Here is a 17,358-nt window from a genome sequence, read left to right as displayed (position 1 = left end):
CTGACGGATGGGCCCCACGCGCTAATTAACCCCAGGATTTATTCCCTGTTTAACTTAGACTAAAACACCGGGCCCACACATCAGGTTGACTTTGCTGACATGGCCTTTGACCGGTCCCACCTGTCATTGACTCGAGCCGGCACTGTGTCACTGACCAGTAGGCCCCACTGGTCAGGTTTGACCTGGCCAGCCACAGTTGACCTGATGACGTCACTCTTACGTCATGCTGACGCAGTAAAACCTTTTCTGCATTTTAAATAAATCTAAATGATTTATTTATTTCAGAAAATATCCAAAACTTTGAAAAATCATAGAAAATAATCTATAACTCAGATTGAAAAGATTTATATATGAAAAATTATCAGAAAAATTCAAGGAATCCATCCGTACCATTTTCAGGCATGTTTGAGCAAGTTAACCTCACTGTTTAGGATGAAACATGATTAGGGCAAATTTCATAATAGGTTTGGAGTTGGAATTTGATACAGTTTTGAATTCCACTTCAATTTAAATGACTTTCTGTTGCATTAGCCCAAATCACAACATATTGCCATGTCATGATCATGCATCATATTGTTGCATTGCATTGTATTGTATTCTTCCTTGTTTGCCGGTAATTGCCCCCTCTCAGTAGACGTTGTTTCCGACGACGTGATCGATGACACCGATGAAGAGCTATTCTATCTTCAGAAGTGCCAGGCAAGAAAAACACCCTTGTTCATTCCGATACAATCCCACTCTCTCGCTCGTGCTCTCTTTTGCTGCATTAGGACAACAACGATTCAACTGTTACTTGCTGCGGTAGTTGAGCCCTTGTCCTCTGCATGACCTGTCATTGCCACAGTAAATAGATAAAACCCACTAGCATGAGTAGGAGTTGTTTGAGCCCTGATGTGCCTTCTCATTCATGCTTGTTTGTCATGCCTGCTATTGCTTAGAGTTGAGTCAGGTCTGATTCATCGGGGGTGAATTGGAACAGTGATGAACATGTCCTACTATGTGTGAGCTAAGTGTGTGAACACGATTTGGTAAAGGTAGCGGTGAGAGGCCATGTAGGAGTACATGGTGGGTTGTCTCATTGCAGCCGTCCTCAGGAACTGAGTTCTGTGTCTGTGATCCATGAACAGCTACTACCACTCATTGGGATCCTTAATTGACCCTCTCGGCTTCTTAATCACCCTAGTGCTCTGTCCAGGAGTTGCAACTAGTTTTTGGTGTTTGTAGGTTATGTGTTGGCGGCCGTGCGTAGCGCTGACCCTAGGGGTGGGCTATGTTGCGGTAGATACACCGTGGCATGGTGTACCAGGCGCCCGTTTGGTGTCTCGGGAACCCTGTTCACATCGTTCGGGGCCGTATGTGCAAACCTCGGCCGAACTCCCTGCAGATGGAACCTGGATAGGCGATAAACCTGGACTAGAGACTTAAGTGTTTAGGTAGGCCGTGGCCAACACCCTCGCCAGGCTTCCGCTTGAAGGTTGCCGAGATACATGACGTGTATATGGTGGTAAGTGGTGGGAGCGTGTGTGAAGGAGTACACCCCTGCAGGGTTATCATTATCTATTCGAATAGCCGGATTCCTCGGATATGGAAACTTGGACCCCTTGCATAGTTCATAGACAAGTGAAAGTGGATACTCTAAAACTCGCAAGATAAGTGTGAGTGCTATGGATGGCCTTCTCATAGGGAGACGGGAGAGGATCCATAGTGGTGTATTGAATGGTGAATATGTGGACTCGTGTGCGCCACCTCAAAAGAGTTGCTTGCAGTCGTAGTTCAGGTTAGGCACTGAGTCAAAGCTGGCTTGCTGCAGTTAAACTCCACCACCCCCCCTTGTTGATACCGATGCATATGTAGCTAGTTCTGATGTAAGTCTTGCTGGGTACATTTGTTCTCACGTTTGCCTATTTTATGTTTTGCAGAGAGACGTCAGTCTCGCTAGTAGTTCCGCGTGGACTTCGACGTTTAGCTTGATACCTCAGCTACGATCTTGTGCCCTTGGCAGGATCTGGTAGATAGTCAGGCTTCTCAGCCTTCTTCATTTGTAGTTGTCTGTACTCAGACAAGTTAAGCTTCCGCATGTGCTTGTTGCTTGTATGCTCCGTGTGTTGTGTCATAAGACCCATGTTTGTAATATCTCGCTCCTCGGAGCCTAATGAATAAATACTTTGAGTCGTAGAGTTATGTTGTGATGCCATGTTGTATTTACACATATCGAGCATATTGTGTGTATGATTGAAATGCTTGGTATGTGTGGGATCCGACAATCTAGTTGTTTATCCTTGGCAGCCTCTCTTATGGGGAAATGTAGTCCAGTGCTTCCTTGAGCCATAGTAGTCCGCTACAGCCCGGTTCACCGGAGTCCTGCTAGCCCAGCACTACTGCTCAGATCACTTGACTGGCCGGCATGTGTTTGACTTCGTTCCTGTGTCTGTCCCTTCGGGGAAATGTCACGTGGTGACATCCGGAGTCCTGCCTAGCCTGCTACAGCCCGGGTTCCCGGAGTCCTGTTAGCCTAGTGCTACAGCCCGGATTCACACGCTACTGACTGACATGCTCGATGTGATTCATGTATGCCTGTCCCCATAGGTTAGTGCCGCTTTGGGTTCACGACTAGCCATGTCGGCCCGGGTTCTCTGTCATATGGATGCTAGCGACATTATCATATGCGTGAGCCAAAAGGCGCAAACGGTCCCGGGCCATGGTAAGGCGACACCCGTGGGAATACCGTGCGTGAGGCCGCAAAGTGATATGAGGTGTTACCGGCTAGATCGATGTGACTTGGAATCGGGGTCCTGACACCGGAGGTATTCAGCGCCCTAATTTCGTTTTTATAGACACCCTAATTTCGTTTTTATAGATCGGTTCACCGGTTTTCTCGGTTTATTTACTTTGCGGATGTTCGTCCGTACGTTCGTTTTAACGAACGGGTTTCCCTCGTTAGTTATAGACAACGAACGTTCGTTCGTTAGCCTGTTCGTCAATTTTCTTTTTCTCGGATTTTCTGCGATTATTTTCAATCGCGATTTCTGATCCGATTTTCGTTTCAGTTTATCTTTTCGCTCGTTTATCGGAATCAGGCGATTCAAGCGCCTAGATCTTCGTCTCAAAACCGTCTTTCTGTTTAATCAACTTGAACAAGATTTTGGTACTGTAAAATTTGACTTTAGTTCAGATTAGTAAATGGATCTTGTTTCTTTCGCAGTTTGAGTTTCGTTGCTCCATTTGATTTGATTCTTTTTGCAAACCGTAGTTCTTAAGTTGAACTTTTTGGTCAATTCTTCTTATTTGAGTTTTACCCATGCTTGTTTGCTTGATTGCTTATGTATGCTATTGTTTGTTTGCGATAGAATTCCGGGAGTGCGAAGCGTGCTACTACGAGTCCCTAGGTTTTGCGGATCGTCAGCAAGGCAAGTAACACATTGATCATACTCCTTCCATACCTAGTTTTTATGCATTAGTTTCAATCCTCAAACACTGCATGATTAGGATGTGATTAACATGTGGGTTGGGAAGTAGTTGATGAGGTAGAACCTATTGCCCTGTTATATTCAAATCTTGGGAGTTACTTCTACGTATTGCTTATATTGCTATGCTATGCTCGTAGACGTGGTTTGGGTGAGTGAATCCATGACAGATGTGAGATTGTTAACTAATTGTTCAACTTAGGTGGCAACTTTAATACACATCTGGGTGGATTGCTTGTCGGGCACCTAGAGAACCCAGTGTTGTCCTAGGATATCCCAGAGTACCCGTGTGATCATCCTAAGGTCCGCCACCCAGGCTCAAAGGGAACTGAGATATTTTCATGCTAGAAACTTCCGTGTGCAGCCACAAGCTCTTATGGGCTCTAGCATACTTTAGTAGGTCGCATGAGCTCTTGAATAGGTGGATCAGCGGCTAGAGGGATGTAGGTTTGGTATGGTCTGCCCGGAGTAAAGAGTTAATGTTTCTGAAAGACTGTGTCTCGGTCATCCGTTTCGTAAACACCATCTAGTGAGAGAAATCCAACGGAGGCGATCGTGTCTTGTGGGGAAAAGTGCGCAAACCTCTGCAGAGTGTACAATCTAATCATGGTTAGCCGTGTCCCCGGTTATGGACAATCTTGAGTATCTAGTACTTGGAGTATCCTAAGTATCTCATCACTATTAATTAATATTGTTGGGTTGATAATTACTTTAATTGGGATTGAGTTGGAGGAACCTTCTCAATGATGTTCCAACTACCATGATAGTTAAATAAAATTTATTCCTTTGTTGTAGGAAAAAATTGGCTTTTCGCAAAAACTATAACCATAGAGATTTCCACTAGCCAAATATGCATGTAGTAATAGCATTGTTCTGTTCTTGCTCTACTGTGTTATATTGCCAGCATATTCCATGTGCTGACCCATTTTCGGGCTGCAACGTATTATGTTGCATACTTTTCAGGCGAGGAGTAAGGTTCGTTAGGTCATTGTTGTGCAGCTCAGCTATGCTGTTGGAGTTGATGGACTCACTTTATCTTCCAAGCGTTCCGCTCTTATCGTATTAGATGGCCTTAAGCCATATTTATTGTAATAAGTTATCTTTTGAGACATTCGATGTAATAAGTGTGTGATTGCTACTCTGTTATAAATCCTTCGAGTATTGTGTGTGTCAGCATTACCAATCCAGGGATGACACTGAAGCACAGAGACTTGACCATTTGAGGTCAGGTCGCTACATAACCATCCCAACCACAAGTTGGTTCGCCTCATCCGTAGTGGTTGTGCCTTTTCTTTTCATCTAGTTTTTCCTTTGAGGGGATGAATCAAGTTTAATTGATCAAATTCCACAGAGAGTTTACCTGGAGGTCCAGGGCACCAATGCAAATGTGAAAGTGCGTTATATCGACTAGAGGGGGGTGAATAGGCGATTTTTAGGAATTCTTCACTGAGGAATTTCAGGGTGAGGAAATTCCATAGCAGAAAACTACTTGCAGTGGAATAAGTACTCAGAAGTAAACATAACAGAACACAAGCATGGTCATCATGATGAAATTAAGACAAGCACAGAGTACGGAAAGCGTAAACACAGGATGACACATGATGAAGACAACAGTCTGAAGAAATTGAACTGAGGAAATTGAGAAAGTCTTCAGTCAAAGTCTTCGAACAGATATGAATAAGCACTCAACACATAACTGAGGAAATGGAAGGGTTGAGGAAATGGAACCAGGTAGCTTGGTGAAGACAATGATTTGGTAGACCAGTTCCAACTACTGTGATAGTTGTACGTCAGGTTAGGGCGGCTAGGTATTTAAACCTGAGGACACACAGTCCCGGACACTCACTCCTGAACACGCAGTTCAGAACACTCAGTCCTCACCGTATTCCCCTTGAGCTAAGGTCACACAGACCTCACCCAATCACTCGTGGTAAGTCTTCAGGTGACTTCCGAACCTTCACAGACTCGATCACTCGGCGATCCACAATTCCTCTTGGATGCTCTAGACCATGACGCCTAACCGTCTGGAAGATGCACAGTCTTCAAAGGTAACAAGCATCGGATCCACGCAGGATCAATCTCTTCAGTGATGCTCAATCACTTGGGGTTTGTAGGTGTTTGGGTTTGGGTTTTCCTCACTTGATGATTTTCACTCAAAGTCCTTGGAGGATGGGATGCTCTCAAATGACAAGTGCCAGTTTCTCTCGGAGCAGCCAACCAGCTAGTGGTTGTAGGGGGCGGCTATTTATAGCCTAGGGAGCAGCCCGACATGATAAGACATAAATGCCCTTCAATGATATGACCGTTAGGTGGGTAGATATTTTGGGATAGCTAGCACAAGGCACATCAACGGTCGGAAATTTGAGTATCAAATTCCTCAGGGCTATCATGTTCCTCACTATGTAGGCAATCCGCACTGGCAAATTCCTAACTCCTCAGTCAGAACAAATTCCTCAGAGACCAGAAGAACTTCGTCTCTGTCACTGTAGAATATGACTGAACTGTATGAGATTTCCAATGGCTTCACTCGAAGGGATTGGTAGGTGTAGGATTTTGAGTTGAGCATCACATGGAAATTTTTCCTTAGTATTTCCTCGACCCCCTTAAACAGTACGGTGTTTCCTATGACTCAAGAAAGAGAAAATGAAACTACGAAAACAAAAGTCTTCACGCTTCATGTTCCTCAAATGAATACCAAGTCTTCAAGGTCACACCAATTTCTTCACTTTCAAAGTCTTCAAAAAGTCTTCAGAAATCCAAAGTCTTCAGTCGAAGAACTTCATTTTTAGGGGTCGACTTTCTCTGTAAATATCAAACTCCTCATAGACTTATAGACCTGTGTACACTCACAAACGCATTAGTCCCTTAACCTATAAGTCTTCAATACACCAAAATCACTAAGGGGCACTACATGCACTTACATTCTCCCCCTTTTTGGTGATTGATGACAATATAGGTTAAGTTTTCAACGGGGATAAACTTATGAAGTGTAAATACTGATATTGAGGAATTTGATTCCAAGATATAGAAGAACTCCCCCTGAAGATGTGCATAGTGAGGAATTTGCTTTTGAAGCATTGCACACTTTGAAGAATAGAATCATGGAGATCCCCCCTATATCTTGTAATTCATACATGCATTTGACATAATATGAAGAATTTGAAATGCATGATGAAATATGGTGACTGAGTAATTCAGCATGCGTGCATTAACATATGTGAGGAATAAGCATGCAGAAAACACATCAAAAGTATCAGAGCACCATCGGGTTTAAGTTTACAACTCGATCCAATAAAGTTATAGAAGAACGAGAGTTGTAACTTAGCAAAAAAAATGCCCATATAAGATAGACCCGCTTGAAGACTAACTCAAATTTCTCCCCCTTTGTCATCAAATGACCAAAAGGATCGAAAATGAGGACTAACGCCCCTGATGAATATCAAGTTGATGAAGGAGCGCCAGCGTTGTTGGGGTCGTTTGTTGATGTAGGGCCTGCCGTAGTGTCGTCCAAGTCTTCATGCTCATCGGTGTCGCGCGATGAAGAATAAGAGCTGGCCACCAAGGAAGGGACCATGACCTTCTTGAATTTCTTCGGTGGAGGTGCAGACCAGTCAAAATCTTCCTTGAGACCCATTTTCTTCAGATCTTCTTCACTATAGACATGGGACAGAATAGCCTAGGTGCGACCGAAAACCTCATGGAGGTAGTAGTGGTTTTTCTTACTGCATTGTGTGTAGCGGTCATGTTGTGAAGAAATGAGCCAAACTGATGCTTAACCCATTTATGGTTTCGATCCACCTTCTCGTGAAGACTAAGCAGAAGCTCACGGTCAGTCATCACACGAGGAGCAGTGGCTTGAGGATTTGGCTTGGAGGCATGGGCAGTAGAATCATGAGTGGCAGAGTCATCATTGGTGGAATAAGATGTAGCTTTGCGAAACTGACCATCCAATGGATGAATACCTTCATCAATGACAGCAGGAGCCTTGCCTTTTTCATCAGTTGAAGTAAAAGTCTGCTTGAGAACTTCAATCGAGGGAAAGTAGCTGAGGTGATTCTGAAAATCAGCCTTGAAGTTGAGTGAAGACCTTGTCCCGAGGAATCTCATAATCCAAGGTGCATAAGGCTTCAGGTCAAACGGAGAAAGTGCAGCATTTGCTAGATTCCTCATGAAGAAGTCGTGATAGTTGATAGGAATGCTATGAATGATGTTGAATAGCAGATTCTTCATGATGCCAACTATTTCCTTATCAGATGAGTCATGGCCTTTGATTGGACTCATTGTCCTCGTCAGAATGCGATAGAGGGTTCTGGGCACATAGAGTAAATCATTTACGAGGAATTTGGTCCTTGGGGCTTGACCGGGCTTCAGAGGCTTCATTAACACTTGCATGTAATGAGAAGTGAGTTCAGGTTCTTGGTACAGGCAGCAAGCTCCTTCACTGGGTGGACTGATGGGCAGGTCGTGAAGCAATTCAGACGCCGGTGCCTTATAGTGAGTATTATCGGTCATCCAGTCCAAGACCCAGGTGTTGATATCTTCAGGATCACCTGTGATATGCAGTGTAGTGTAGAACTGAAGAATGAGCTCTTCATTCCAATCTACAATGTCAGTGCAAAAGTTGAGGAGGCCTGCATCATGAAGCACACTGAGGATGGGAGTAAAAGAAGCAGTGGTTCCATGTCCACATGAGGAATATGCTCATGGTAGAAGATTTTGTCCTTGTTGAAATGTAGTGAAGAATAGAAGTTGGCCTGGCTGGTAGTCCAGAAGCGCTTCCTTCTAAGACAAGCATAATCATAAGGGTTGTAGTCAGTGAAGAACACGTGCTCGCTGAAGAAATCATCAGTCTTGAATTTCTGCTTCTTTGAGAATGGATCCTTTGGCTTAGGGTGAGGAGTGTCAGTCAATTGCATCACAACCTCCGGGATATCGATCTTAGGTTCCACAGGCTGAAGAATTTCAGGTGCTTCTTCAGTTTCAGCCTGGGATTTCAATTCTTCATTTACATGATCTTCAACACTAGTGGCTGGAATTTCTTCATGGACAGACGGTGTGGCATGTGGTTCATCAGATCCCATTTGTACAATAGTTACTGGGGACTGACGAATTTGTTGCAATGGTGTGGTACAACCAATGTCCACATCTTCATCTTCCATTTCTTCAACGCCGACCTCTTCAGTAGTAAACCGAGGCATAGGCGAGGAGACAACTGGTGTTGAAGGGATTGTATCCACTTCAATTTCTTCATCCATCTGCTCTGACGAAGCTGCAGAGGGATTCTCTTCATCAGATTCACTTGGAATCACATATTCTTCATCAAAAGGAGCAAGGTCCTTTGATGGCATGGTTGAGATAGGAACAACATCAATTGGGTTTGCAAACAAGCTTGTTAGTGGCTTCATTTTCTTCTGAGCTGAAGAATCTGATGCAGTTGATGCCTTCCTTTCCTTCACTGCTGCATGCTCTGGAGCCTTAGTCTTCTTCACATCTGATGCAGATGGAAGGATCGGAGTTGGGGTAGGCGCAGGAGGAGTAGAGGAATTTGGTTGAGTTTCTTCAGGCACAACTGATGCAGGTGCCCTGACGTCTTCAGTTTCTTCAGACCACCACTAGTGGATGCCCTGGCAATTTCTTTAGTGGCTGGAATGCAGTCATCAGCCCTGGAATTAGCAGCCTGATTGTCATCAGCGGTGCTATCATTTTCTTCAGTCGGCTGAGCAGATGCTTCAGCCTGAGGAATTTCATGCTGCGTTGGGGCTGCAACAGTTGAAGTGAACTTTTCAGTCAACTTTACAAACCGAACTTTGGATCCAAGCCAATCAGTGCGGTATGCATAAATTCATCATTGAGTTTCTTGATCTCAGATTGAATTGTGACAAGTTCTTCAGTTGTCATAGAGACAACGTTCTTCTTCAGGAAGCGCTCCTTTTTGTATTGCGCCTTCTTGATCTGCCTAGCCTTTTCAAACTTCCATTTCTCTTCTTGTATGAAGTGAGTCAACATATGACTTTGGCCATGAGTCAGCTTGAAATCAAGGATAGGAGTATTTGGGTCCTTGTGCCATAGGTCAATGTACTCAAGGATCAACTTTGGATCCAAAAGCAGAGGCACACTTGTGCCCTTGGCTCTAGCGGCTCTGACTTGCCTGTCTTTGATGATTTCGGCAAGTTCCTCATCATCAGCTTCGTCTTCATCCGACGGCACTTGGAAGGCGACTTGCTTCTTCTGAGGACTTGGTCGAGAGCCTCGTCCAACAGTTGCCTTGGTCTTTAACAGAGTGGGACCAGTTGAAGAATGCAGTGGTGCTGAGGAACTAGCAGATGCTCCTGAGGCAATAGAAATGCCCTTCGTCCTTTGGCACGTGGCGAGATGTGCAGGTGTTGAGGATTTTGTCGGAGCAGTTGAGGACTTGAGCGGAGGAGCTGAGGATTTTGAAGGAGCAGGAGCAGCGTTAGGAATTTGCTGTGAGGGCTTTGAGGAATCTGGCCGTGAGGGCATAGCTGAGGAACTTGGCCGTGAGGGCATTGATGGAGAAGCACTTGGCTTGTGAGCAGGCTTCTTTGGCATGGCCTTCTTTGGCTTGCTTGCAGAGGCCTCAGCAGTGGCAGCAGCAGCAACAACAGAAACAAAGTCTTCATTGAATTTCCTCACTGCTTCTCTTGCTTGTCTGGCCAACTTGGCCTGGCGCTTGGCCCATTCATCAGGATAATCCTCACCGCGCTTGAGGCTGGTGGGATCTGCTTCTTGGCCAGGTGCCAATGGAGGTCTTGGGCATGGAGGATTTAGAGCGAATTTCTTCATGTATTTTGGAGTAACATATCTGTACTCCCTCCACTCTCTTGCCCATCTCCTCTCTATTCTTTGGATGCGCACTTTGCGCTCATTCTTGGTTTCCTTGCCATGAGTGGCCTCATCAGGAGTGCAATAGTCCTTGTATATGTCATCAGGGATCTCAAAAGCAATATTGACCTCAGGCCTCTTTCCTCCCTTCTATGACTTCTTACCGTCAGCCATTTTCTTCAGTTGAGGAATTTGAACAATGGAATTCTCTGAAGATGTATGCAACTTTTCTTTGAGGAACACCTGCACGAAGAAATGGGAAGTGGAGATGTGAAGTTCGTCAGTGTAGATCTTCCATGCCCTAACTCGGCAGAGGAAGACAGCTACGGTGGCGGAGGAGTGAAGAAATCCACGGCTGACGCGAGTACGACGACGACGAGGTTGAGGCAGTGAAGCTCTTCCTCACCTGCGACGATGAAGTAGCGGCGGTGCTAGGGTTTGAGAAGCTCGAGCTGGAGTGAGGTCGAGCGGAGTAAAAGAGAAGTGAGGAAGGGGAGTGCGTATTTATAGCCACAGTAAAAAACTGTTCGCCCGAAGAATTTGGACGAATGTGCCCCTAACCCTTCTCATTCGCTTGACATGTGTCACCCACGTACTAAGAAGTGGAGATCGTGTGAGATCGTGGGTGAATGTATAAGTGCTGTCGTAGGATGTGGAACGGTTTGAGCGGCAAAGCCGAAAATTTAGATAAGATAGGTTTTAAAGTTCCGTTCGCAATTTCTTCAGCTAACAAGGACACAGTGAAGATTTTGAACGAGTTTCAAATAAAACGCACATTAAGAATTTGTGAATAGAATGGGTTGAGTTTAGCATAGAGGGCGCAGGGTCCGATCACATTCACTTAGCAGAAAAACAACTTGAAGAATTAGCCATAAGTGAATGCTGTAGAGGACATAAACTCATATATATATAGCCAATGAAGAAAAACGTCGGAAATAGTGAAGACAATGCAAAGTTGAAAAACAAATGAGGAATTTAAAGAACTGAAGAAAAGCTCAAATGAAGATTTTCAACATTTTGTGGTGGAGTGACCCACCGTATAAGAATGATGATTTCAGACACCACGTACAATTGTCGTAGAGTTCTGAGAATCAAATTCTTCGTTAATTTCTTCACACTTAGAGTGTTAGTCTTCATTGATTTTAATAAAAACGTTTCTTCACGTGTTGCACATCTAAGTCGTCAATTTTGCATAAGTGGTAGGATGAGTGTCCTTTTCAAAGAATATTCGAAGATTCTAAGATATTTAGCTCACACCGCAACTTGCTAAATCTCTTCTCATCCAAGGGCTTTGTGAAGATATCGGCTAGCTATTCTTCAGTCTTCACATGCTCAATAGGAATGTCGCCCTTCAACACATGATCACGAAGAAAATGATGACGAATCTGAATGTGCTTTGTCTTTGAGTGCTGAACTTGGTTGTGAGCAATCTTGATGGCACTCTCATTGTCACAGAAGAGAGGCACATTCTTCATGTTGACGCCTTAGTCCTTGAGAGTTTGCTTCATCCACAACAATTGAGCACATCAAGAACCATCAACAATGTACTCAGCTTTAGCAGTAGATAGTGATACGCAGTTCTGTTTCTTCGAGGACCAACAGACCAAAGATTATCCGAGGAAATGACATGTACCAGATGTTGACTTGCGATCCACACGATCACCATCATAGTCAGAGTCAGAATATCCAATGAGATCAAAAGCCGAGCCCTTGGGGTACCATAATCCAAGTGTTGGTGTGTGAGCTAGATATCGAAGAATATGTTTCACAACCTTATGGTGTGATTCCTTCGGTGTAGCTTGAAATCGGGAACACGTGCAAACACTAAGCATTATATCTGGCCTAGATGCACATAAGTACAATAAAGAACCAATCATGGAGCGGTATACCTTATGATCGAAGTCAATACCATTTTCATCAGTGCACAGATGGCCATTTCTGGGCATAGGAATTTTGACGCCTTTGCAATCTTGCATGCTGAATTTCCTCAGTACATCCTTGAGGTATTTCTCCTGAGATATGAATAGGGAAAACTTTGTTTTTGCCACTCTAGTTTTTTCCAACTTTGCTTATGCCACTCTAGAATTTGACATCTTACTTTTGCCACTCTTAGCTTTTGACAATACATCACAAATGCCATTCCGTGGCAAAAACGATAATTTTTCATTTCACTTTTGCCACTCTTAGCTTTTGACATGTATCACAATTGCCACTCTAAATTTTTTGCTTTTGCCAAGGAATGGCAAAAGTGATATATTGTCAAAAGCTAAGAGTGGCAAAAGTGAAATGTCAAATTCTAGAGTGGCATAAGCAAAGTTGGCAAAAACTAGAGTGGCAAAAACAAAGTTTTCCCATATGAATATGCCATTGCGTTGTTGACGAATTTGAAGACCTAAGAAGAATTTCAATTCTCCCATCATAGACATTTGATATTCTGCACTCATCATATAGGCAAATTCATCACTATAACGTTGGGCAGTACAACCAAAGATAATATCATCAACATATATTTGGCACACAAATAGTTCACCATCATAAGATTTAGTGAAAAGAGTAGGGTCGAGTGAACCGGGTTTGAAGCATTTCTTCACGAGGAATTCCTTCAAAGTATCATACCACGCCCGAGGGGCCTGCTTGAGGCCATAGAGGGCATTATTGAGTCTGAAGACTTTGTCAGGATGCTTTGGATCTTCAAAACCTGGGGGTTGAGTAACATATACTTCTTCCTCAAGCTTACCATTGAGGAATGCACTTTTCACATCCATTTGATATAAAGTGATATCATGATGGTTAGCATAAGCAAGTAATATGCGAATAGACTCAAGTCTAGAAACAGGTGCAAACATTTCATCAAAGTCAATTCCTTCAACCTATGTGTAGCCTTGAGCTACAAGCCGTGCTTTATTCCTCATCACAAGGCCATTTTCATCTTGCTTGTTGCGGTAGATCCACTTTGTGCTGATGATATCGTTCTTGCGAGGATCTGGACGTTTGACCAGTTCCTAGACGTTGTTGAGATCAAACTGATGTAATTCTTCTTGCATGGCCTGAATCCACTCAGGCTCCAGAAATGCTTCATCTACCTTAGTGGGCTCTGTGATAGAGACGAAAGCAAAGTGCCCACCAAAGTTATATAAATGTGAAGTTCTTGAGCGTGTGAGAGGACCTGGAATGTTGATGTCGCTGATGATTTTCTCAACTTGCCCTTCATTTGCGACGCGAGGATGAGCGGGTTGACGTTGAGGAATTTGATCAGCATTTTCTTCAGCACCATTTTCCTCAGGTGCACCAGCATGACGTTCTTCATGTTCTGGAATAACTTCATCAGCAGATTCTTCAGTAGGAATGACATCCTCTGTAGCCTTGAGCTTAATAGATTCCTTAGGAGGTATTTCATCTATCATAGGAGGTAGGTTCTCTCTTTGCAAGCCATTAGTCTCATCGAACCGCACATCTACAGTTTCAACAACCTTGTGATGACAGGTGTTGAAGACTCTGTAGGTGTGCGAGTCCTTACCATAACCGAGCATAAAACCTTCATGTGCTTTTGGTGCAATTTTAGAACTATGATGAGGATCTCTAATCCAACATTTAGCACCAAAGACTTTGAAATAACTCACATTGGGTTTCTTGTCAGTGAGGAGTTCATAGGCAGTCTTCTTGAAGAATTTGTGAAGATATACTCTATTGATGATGTGGCACGCAGTATCAATTGCCTCAGGCCAGAAGCGAGGAGGCGTCTTGTACTCATCAAGCATAGTGCGGGCCATCTCAACAAGAGTCATGTTCTTGCGCTCCACGACGCCATTTTGCTGAGGAGTCTAGGGAGCAGATAGATCATGAGTGATACCAAGTTCTTCAAGATAGTCATCAAGGCCAGTGGTCTTGAACTCAGTTCCATTATCACTTCTGATGTGCTTGATCTTCACATCAAAGTTGGTTGAAGCCCTCGAGGAAAATCGTTTGAAGACTTCCTGCACTTCAGTTTTGTAAGTGATAATATGGACCTATGTATATCGAGAGTAATCATCAACAATGACAAAGCCATATAAGGATGCAGGATTGGTAAATGTGGCATAGTGGGTAGGGCCAAAGAGATCCATGTGAAGCAATTCAAATGGTCGAGTAGTAGTCATGATAGTCTTCGCTAGATGCTTGGCCTTGGTCATCTTTCTAGCTTCACAGGCTCCGCATTAGTGATCCTTGAGGAATTTGACATTTTCAATGCCAATGACATGCTTCTTCTTCGCAAGCGTGTGCAGATTCCTCATGCCAGCATGACCAAGTCCTCGATGCCATAACCAGCCTTCTGAAGCTTTTGCAAGTAGACATGTAGCAGGTTGTGGTCCTTGCTTTTGCCTTTGTCAGCATAGGTGATGTGCTTCAGATGTGATGGAGATAAAGCAGTGTCCATCAATAAGCTCCTGTCACCAGTCATGTGATTTGTCCATCCACTATCGAGGACCCACTCAGTGGCTTTGGGTTGATCATCCTACAGATGAATTAGTGCAACTTACGAACTCATATACTTCATCAGTGAAGAATATGACATCAATTTGATCAGACAATAGAACAGATAAAATAGTATGAGGATGTGAGAAATGAAAATTCATTTCTTCATGATTAGCTTGTGTCCTTTCAAGGATATTCAGGTCTCCAGCAAATTCATCAAACGTTTAAGTTTGTCTGGAGACCGGACCCTGCATAAGAGGTTAGTTCTTTTTCTTCACCACCCACATCTGAAGGGGTGGCAAAGAGTTCATCATTCTACGAGATCCATAAGAGAAAGGTGGCATAGATGCCAATCCACTTCGTTTCACATAAGAGTGGTTAGGGTAAGCATAAGAGTAAGCAGAGAAATTCTTCGAGGACTTATGAACATAATGATTTGAAGAATAATGCACATATCCATAATCCTTAGATCTTCCCTGCGAAACAGACGGGTTAGCACGGTGATGTTCATATGAGGACTTTGATCCTTTTGAGGAATTTGATCCATGTGAGGAGTTTGGTCCGTATGAGGACTTGGATCCATATGAAGAACTTGGTCTGGGGTTCCTATTCTTCACAGGTGGTGTCACGATGACATTCACCTGAAGATTTTCAAGGAACCTTTTGGGAACCCACATTTTCTTCATAGGAGGACCGTTCCTGCAGTTAGTGCCAACATATCTAGCAAATACTTCACCATTCTGATTTTTGAACAGTTTATAGTTGGAGTCAATTGACTCATCAGAAGAATACGAAGATTCACATGTAAAGCCAGATAAGGTAGATGCATCCACTGAAGGTCCCTTTGAAGCAACCCATGAGGTTTTGGGATACTCCTCGGGTTTCTAGTAGGTCCCATCAGCATTGATTTTCCTTTCAAAGGCAATACCCTGTTTCCTAGGGTTCCTGTTGAGAATCTGCCATTTAAGCACGTCACAAAGAGCCTGATGCCCTTTGAGGCTTTTGTACATGCCTGTCATATAGAATTCCTTCAGCCCTGCATCATCAGTAATACTAGCAATGTCCTCAGATGAGAAATTAGTGATAACAGAGGCAGTTGAAGAAATTGCAGCAATGTAAGTATTTGAGCATTCAGGTGAAGAATTAGCAGTTTCACGTTCAATGCACTTCAAACATGGAGGAACAAATTCATCCTGAGTAGCGCTGATCTGTTGAGCGAGTAATGAATCACGCTCCTTCTGAAGATCTTCATAACTCACTCTTAACTGCTCAAGGTCTTGCTTTCTTTGAAGAAATTCATAAGAAAGCTTCTCATGATCAGATAGGAGAGTGTTATGATGACCTTGAAGATTGTCAAACTTGGACTAGAGTCTTTGGAGATTTTCAGTCAAGATTTTAGTGCGATCCATTTCCTCACCCAACATATCATCGCTTTTATCTAGCATATTCTGAACTTTTTCCAAAGCTCTTTGTTGTTTAGTGGCAAGGGAAGCAAGTTTGACATAACTGGGTCCAAATTCATCACCAGATTCATCATCACTGGACTCAGATAAGTAGCATTCAGTTACCTTGGCACCTTTCGCCATAAGGCATGGTGTAGAGGATGATGATTCTAGATTGAAAGTCATAGCCTTGCGCGATTCCATGAGGTCCTCGAACCAGGGTTCATGGCGAGGTCGATGACTTTCATAGACCTCAAAGAGTCGGTCCCAGATGAGTTTCGCATGGCTGAGATGCATAACGTTCCTGAACTGGTTTTGTGACAAGCTGGAGCAGATGATGTCCTTCGCCGTGAGGTTGAGTAGCGTGTACTTGCGAATATCATCAGCCTCCGCCATCTTACATAGGTCAGTAAGACCAATTTCGGTGACGGTCCAGAGTTTGCTGTTCATCGCCATGAGGAGCTTCTTCATCATGGCGTTTCACTTGGGATAATCATGACCGTCAAAGATGGGGCATGTCACAGTCTTCATTCCTGCGGTCGACATAACTAAAACACCAGGCGGTTAAACCAAAATCACATAGAACAAGGGAGTACTTGATCTGATACTAATTGAAGTGTGTTATATCGACTAGAGGGGGGTGAATAGGCAATTTTTAGGAATTCTTCACTGAGGAATTTCAGAGTGAGGAAATTCCTTAGCGGAGAACTACTTGTAGCGGAATAAGTACTCAGAAGTAAACATAACATAACAGAACACAAGCATGGTCATAATGATGAAATGAAGACAAGCACAGAGTATGGAAAGCGTAAACACATGATGACACAGGATGAAGACAACAGACTGAAGAAATTGAACTGAGGAAATTGAGAAAGTCTTCAAACAGATATGAACAAGCACTCAACACATAACTAAGGAAATTGAAGGGTTGAGGAAATGGAACCAGGTAGCTTGGTGAAGACAATGATTTGGTAGACTAGTTCCAACTGCTATGACAGTTGTACGTTTGGTTAGGGCGGCTAGGTATTTAAAACTGAGGACACACAGTCTCGAACACCCAGTCCTGAACACGCAGTTCAGAACACTCAGTCCTCACCGTATTCCCCTTGAGCTGTGGTCACACAGACCTCACCCAATCACTCGTGGTAAGTCTTCAG

At 43.6% G+C, this 17,358-nt stretch overlaps 1 pseudogene; it reads right to left on the bottom strand.

The window, feature by feature from the left end:
- Positions 1 to 15,019: 15,019 nt before the first annotated feature.
- On the bottom strand, positions 15,020 to 16,732 carry LOC147978866 (uncharacterized; annotated as a pseudogene).
- Positions 16,733 to 17,358: the final 626 nt, after the last annotated feature.

Source organism: Triticum urartu, chromosome 3A (genome assembly GCF_056163025.1).
Source record: "Triticum urartu cultivar PI428250 chromosome 3A, HENAU_Tu73, whole genome shotgun sequence".
NCBI classification, from domain to species: Eukaryota; Viridiplantae; Streptophyta; class Magnoliopsida; order Poales; family Poaceae; genus Triticum; species Triticum urartu.
The sequence above is the reverse complement of the archived record's forward strand: the minus strand, read 5'-3'. Positions and strand labels throughout refer to the sequence as shown.